Source organism: Malania oleifera, chromosome 13 (genome assembly GCF_029873635.1).
Source record: "Malania oleifera isolate guangnan ecotype guangnan chromosome 13, ASM2987363v1, whole genome shotgun sequence".
NCBI classification, from domain to species: Eukaryota; Viridiplantae; Streptophyta; class Magnoliopsida; order Santalales; family Ximeniaceae; genus Malania; species Malania oleifera.
In genome coordinates, this window is record NC_080429.1 from 35170084 (window position 1) to 35177043 (window position 6960).

At 40.0% G+C, this 6960-nt stretch overlaps 1 pseudogene; it reads left to right on the plus strand.

Moving 5' to 3' along the window:
* The first annotated feature begins 1921 nt into the window (after nt 1-1921).
* LOC131146453 (UDP-glycosyltransferase 90A1-like) lies at nt 1922-3319 on the plus strand (annotated as a pseudogene).
* The last annotated feature ends 3641 nt before the right edge of the window (nt 3320-6960 follow it).

Sequence of the window (6960 nt, forward strand, 5' to 3'; positions counted from 1 at the left end):
TTAATTTCATTATTTGATTTCCATAACGAGAAGTGATGAAAAGACCAAAATATTCACAAACTAATTAATTAAAATGAATATTAATTTCTTGAATTAATGTTCCCACAAACTTCAAGACTTAATTAATCTCTACTTACCTCAAAGTGCATCCAGCTCGCTTTATACTAGACCACTAAAGGCTTTCAAATTAGCATCAATATGTACTATTTAGCTACACCCTTACTCTTAATGGGCTCATTCATTGCCATTAACAATATTGTTATCATTGACAAACTCGCAAATGGGCTCTTCTATGGCGCGCTTCTTGTTGCTTGTGAGGAGAGAGTAAGCCTAGAATATTGTACAAATATTAATCAAATGAATTAATATCATCATTTGATTAATTGATTATGTAGATATCCTGATATTTTCAATTAGTTGTGTTAATAAATATAATGAGTATGCAATTTTAAAAGATTTTGAAAGACAAAAAAAAAAAAGAATGGCGATACCTCCATATATTTATTGATAAATCCTCATTTTTGGTGGAGGAATACCGTGGTTACAAGACAATCAATGGGAGAAAAAAAGACAAAATATTAAAGGCCTCCCAAAAAAACAACACGAACAAACAGCCAAAAAATAGGGTTACAAGTCCAAGTAAAACAAAACAAATCAAAAACCTATAAAACAAATCTCACGCAATAAAACAAACAAAAGATAAATGATTTTGAAAGACACTTTAACTAATAAAATCACAAAAATAACTCCTTGAATTTGAATCAAATCACAAGAATTTTTGTGATTTTCGCTCAAAGAAAAATTTTCATTTTCTTAGAAAGGCTTTCCTACCAAGGATTTACTAAGGGAGGATTAGTTAATGCTCATTTAATGATTATCAAAAAGAGAATGTGCAATATTAGCTCGCTAAATTTGATAATCCATAAATTTTTCCAAACATAGGGTAGGAGAGTATTAAAATAAAAGGCGACATCACTCTTCACAATACTTCAATTTTTTTTTCAATGTTTCTGGCCTACATTTTCTTTTTAATAACATAATCTTCGTTAAGTAAGGATAAAGAAGTTTCAATTTTCCAAAGCACAAATGAAACGCTTGCATGGAACCAATAAATATATTTTTCTTAAGAATATATTTTTATTTTTGTTGTTGTTGTTGTTATTGTTATTATTTATCTTTCATTAGTTTACAAAAGTATCTTAATATATAGTTAATGGCTTAAAGCATGAAGGTTCTTTCCATACGAGTCTCCCATTCTGACCTTATAGGAAGGGGGAAAAAAAACCCATGTGATAGGAATGCTGTGCACAAATTTAATTTTTGGAAAATACTTTAATAAATAGCTTAAAATGCATATAGGCGAGGTGACCCAGCAACTTTGATTGATATTTCACAAATAATAATAATAATAATAATAATAATAATAAAAAGTACTAATACACATACATACATATAAGAATAAATTTTTAAATAAATAAAATAGTTGTATATAATGAGAATTTTAGTTAATTGAGCGTAGGCTGCGGCGCACACGTGATAAAATATGTATATATATTTTTTTCTTAATTTTTCGTAGTACTTCTAGAAGGTATATTAAGAAAGAAAAAGGGAAAAAAAAAAAACCATAGCAACACACAATAAAGTGGCTTTTTTCATAAAAAAAAATGTAAGGGAAGAAAAATGGAAAATAGCTTAAAGCATCGCAATCTTAGGGGGAAAAAAAATGAGAAAGTTGTCATTATATTAAAAGTTCCCCTTTTTTGATTAGGGGAAATGAAAGAGACAGAAAATGGAAAGTAGGCATCGCAATCTTAGGAAAAAAAAATAATGAGAAAGTCCTTAAACATAAGAAAATGCCTATAAAAGCCTTGGAGGACAGAATTAATAGAGTATGCGATAACAAAAAAGAGAGCAAGGGAGAAATCGGAAATGGCATCACCACCATCGTCGTCGCCACCATCATCTCCATCTCCTCACTTCGTTCTCTTCCCTTTCATGTCACAAGGCCACACGATCCCCCTCCTCCACCTCGCCCACCTCCTCCACTGTCGCGGCGTCTCCATCACCATCTTCACCACCCCCGCCAACTCTCCTCCCATTCGCCGCTACTTCGCCAACACCATCGTCTCCGTCGTCATCCTGCCCTTTCCCACCGCCGTCCCTGGCGTTCCCCCTGGCGTCGAGAACACCGAAAAGCTCCCATCCATCTCCCTCTTCGCCACCTTCGCCTCCGCCACCAAACTCATGCAACCTGACTTCGAGCGCGCCCTCGCCGCACTCCCTGCCGTTGACTGCCTCATCTCCGACGGATTCCTTGGCTGGACGCGGCCATCCGCAGCCAAACTCGGCATCCCCAGAGTCGCTTCCTTCGGAAGCAGCAACTTCTCCATGACCATATATCACATCATCTCCCAAGAACGCCCCCACGTCGGGGTTGAGTACGATGAGCCCTTCCCGGTGCCTCACTTCCCGTCGCTAAAAATCACCCGAAACGATATCGAACCGCTCATTATTTTTGAGTTCATGGCGGAGCAGTGGGGAGAGTTGAGCCGAGCTTCCACGATTACTGGAACCAAAATGTGGGACCCACAGCATGGTGTGTGGGACCTCTCTGCCTAGTTGATACCGATGAGCCCCAAGCGATAAACCCTAAAAAAGTCGAAAAACCCAAGTGGGCAGAATGGCTAGATGAGAAGCTCAACGAAGGCAAGTCGGTGCTGTACGTGGCGTTCGGGACGCAGGCAGAGATGACGCACGAGCAGCTGTGCGAGATTGCCAAAGGGTTGGAGAGAACAGAGGCGAGCTTCTTGTGGGTTTTGAGGAATAAGGGGATAGGTTTTATGGAGGGTTTTGAAGAGAGAGTGGGGGGAAGGGGGATGGTGGTTAAGGAATGGGTGGATCAAATGGAGGTACTGAGGCATGAGAGCATTACGGGGTTTTTGAGTCACTGCGGGTGGAACTCAGTGACGGAGAGCGTTTGCAGCGGCGTACCGATCCTGGCAATGCCGCAGATGGCAGAGCAGCACCTGAATGCGCGGATGGTCGTGGAGGAAATGGGGGTAGGGTTGAGAATGCGGCCGAGGAAAGGGTCGGTGCAGGGGTGCGTGGCGGCGGAGGAGGTGGAGTGGAGGGTGTCGCAGTTGATGAGCGGTGAGGAAGGGAAGTTGGTGAGGAAGAGATTGGAAGAGGTGAGGAAGGTTGCTTGTGGTGCAATGGAACTGGCGGGGTCATCGTCTGTCGCACTAGAAAGGCTTATAGATGAATTTTGTGCAAAAAAGAAGAGGCCAAATTGCCTTTGGTAGCTAGCACGTTGCAAGAACCCTGCTAACAAATATCTTGAATCCATCTCATTTTGGATTTTCGTAGTTCTGGATAAAAATAATGTAATATTTATAAGTTGCTGCGGTGAGGTGTTATTGATTCTATGTGTACTCCAAATATTCCACGATATACAAGAACTTGAATTTTTAATACTTTTGCTGTTGATTATGCATCTGAATTTGGAGAGTCTCACACAAGATTTCAGTTGTGGGACACCGAGTTCCATTTGAGAAAGATGCTTAAGAATTTTACATGCTATTGAAAATTCAATTGTCCTTCACATATATACACAAGATACACTCAAATTTAAACTCCCAAATACAATGCAATTAAAGGTTATAATTATACAAGATGGTATATACTTAGATTCAAATTCAGTCTCTGGTGGTTCTTTCACAAGATAATCAAGTTATATGTCATGAACATGCTCTTCAATAATTCAAGAAAATAATTCAAAGTTACCACAATCATATTTCCATGGTTGACATTCAAATATATGTTTAAACTCAGAAATTTAAGGAATCCCAAGAGCAGCTAATGGATTTTAAGTCTCGAATACCCTTCGGTATTTGAGGCATAACATTCACTACAGAACTTCAAATAAGGAGATCTTGGTGTCAAACGAAAGCAAAGAAAATTTTACACAACTTTTGTGTTTAAGGTTTTTGAAGAAGGGGGGGTTTTGACAATGAAAATTGCACATCAAGTCGGAAGAAGGACATTGTCAGGCGACTGGCAGCGAAGGGTCGGCTTAAAAAGGGGATTTTTATGGGGTTTTGCAAAACTATGATTTATGTAATCTAAAAAAAATGATAAACAAAGTTATGGATGGGTAGGGATGAGTTTTACCATGTGGATCCTCTAAAAAACTTACCAATGATCAACGAATATGAATCACACCAAGGAATCCATCAAAATCGCGATGAACCGGTGTAAAGATTGTTGCTTGTTGTTCATTGTGTGCAGATGGCACGAGATGATCTGAGATGGTGTAGATGTGATGGATGGATTGTGATAGATAAATGTTTAATAGGTTGTTGGTCTCACACCAACTGATCTCCGAGGAGAACATTGTAGCCTCTCGCCACTCAATTGCAAGGATCGTCATTCTAATTTCAGAGTGTAGCTCATGCAAGTGTTTTGTAAAGGCATTTGTCGGCTTATTCACTCTAGGCTTAAGTGGTAGTGGAATAAGATCTACAGGCTTCCTATTCACTACTTCAATTCTCAAGCTCTTGTAAACAAAGTCATGTTCCTTTAATTTATTCACTTGTATATTTAACTCCTCATTTTCTATCGGGTTCACTCTACGATGTAATAAATGAGATAGAGATGAATAAGGAACAACGTCAGTGATATGTTGATTGTCTCTCATGGGATATGACCCGCTAAGTGGCTCAGAAATAACCTCCTTAATCTCAAAAAGTAGGGTTGATACTACTAGGGGTGTTTCTTGCTGAGGAAAGGGTGTTTTAGTTTCCTTAAGGACATCCACATTCACTTTCTATGTATTTCGAATTTCATGCTCACGCAGCTTTTTACTTATAGTGTTAAAGGATTCACCACTAGCTTCTTTCTTTTCCTTCTTATCTTTCTCACCATCTTCCTTTATTGAAAATTAAACTTGACTCGTCAACAGCTGTTTTTGTTGACATTGGAGATTGGCAGGCAACCTACTCCACCTACCAACCCACCTCTGTTGAAGTTTAATTTCCACCATTGTTGATTATATTGTTGTATGATTTACTATAAATAGATGTGTGTGCATGCAATGAAAGGTGTGGTGTGTTGAGACTGTAAAGCCAGTGAGCGTGAGAGAGAGTTTTATTTTTGAAGTTCTCTATATCCATTTTGAGATTGAAATATATTGTTATTGTGCATTTATTCTCACTGAGTTTCAGTCATAACCAGCGACTGAGTGTTCCTCTCCACCCATCAGTGGTATCAAAGCTTCCAGGTACGCCAGAATTCGCCAAATAGAGGAGAAATTCAATTTTCTTCCTAGTTTTGAAATTGCTCCAAATCATAAATTGAGCCTACCATTGTGAAATTCGACTCGAGACTATTCCAACCGTGAAAACCACGTCTCAAACGGACTCCGCAAAACTTCGTACGTGCTCACACGCGCCTCTAACGGTTTCAGCGCCATACCCATGCGCCAGACACGCTGACGAAGCCTCCGGCCTCCGACGACACGCACCCCACGCGCCCCACACACGTCTTCTTCTCTCGATTGGCAAGATTCGACCTGGCCAGCGACCCACAACCCGGCTTCGTCTACAAGACCAGACCCACGTCTTGCTGCCGACACACAGCACGCGCAAACGCTGCCACGTGGACTAACGGTAAGCCTTAACACCGTTAAACAACCGTTAAAATAAACCGGCCAATTTAAAAACCACCCGAAAATTTCTATAGCTAGTTCAGTGTTTTTTGGACCAATTCTTTGCAATCCAAAATGGGTTCGTATGGTTTTTTGACCTTTTGAACACATTGGTGGCATCAAATTTTCCAAAATCATCCCCCATCTCTCTGTTTTTATATATTAAATTTGATGGCTAACGGTACTACCCAATCGGTCATTCCAAAATTGACTTGGGAGAATTATGACAACGGGCCGATTCAAATGAGAGCCCTTCTAGGTGCTCAGGATGTCATGGACATCGTTGAAGATAGGTACAGAGAAAGCCCATCAAAGGACGCCAAAGCAGCTATGTCAGATGCTCAAAGAACGACCTTACGAGCCGATCGAAAGAAAGATTGCAAGGCGAAGTCCATAATCTACCAAGGCCTTGATGAGGCCACATTTGAAATCATTGCCTCCACCAAGACATCCAAAGAAGTTTGGGACTCTCTCCATCGAACACACAAAGGTGCAGATAAAGTGAAAAAGATTCAACTTCAGACATTGCGAGGTGAGTTCGAATCTCTCAAAATGAAGTCTACTGAATCTATTGCTATACACGAGTAATGGTAGTATCAAATCAATTATGAAGAAATGGAGAGACTCTCAATGATAAGAGAATTTGTGAGAAAATTTTGTGATCTTTAGATCCAAAATATGATTATATAGCTGTGACCTTAGAAGAAATAAAAGATTTAGAAACAATGTCCGTAGAAGAACTTGTGGGCTCACTTCAAGCCCATGAGTAGAAAGTCAATAGAAGAAGTGATGATAAAACACTGGAGCAAGCTCTCCAAACGAAGTTGTCCCTCACTGAAGATAGATACGACAAAGGGGGGACGTTACAGCAAGGAAGAGGACGAGGCCGAGGATCTCATGGAAGAAATTCTGAAAACTTTAACTCTAGAGGAGGTGGCAAAGGAGGAAGAGATCCCACTAGAGGAGGATGAAATTAATAGAACTATGTCCTACGAAGCAGAGGACAAGGAAGAAGAGAAGGATACAATAACCGCTCGAATGTAGACAAAAGAAACATTCAATGCTATAACTGTCATAAGTACGGACACTATAGCAATGAGTGTTGGGGGCGACAACAAGAAAATGTTAGCGAGGAGGCTAACCTTGCCGAAACTGAACATGCATATGGAGAATCGTTGATGCTGATGACACACAATTCAACTCCCCAGGATTAAAGCGTTTGGTACCTTGATTCTGGAGCCAGCAACCATATGACT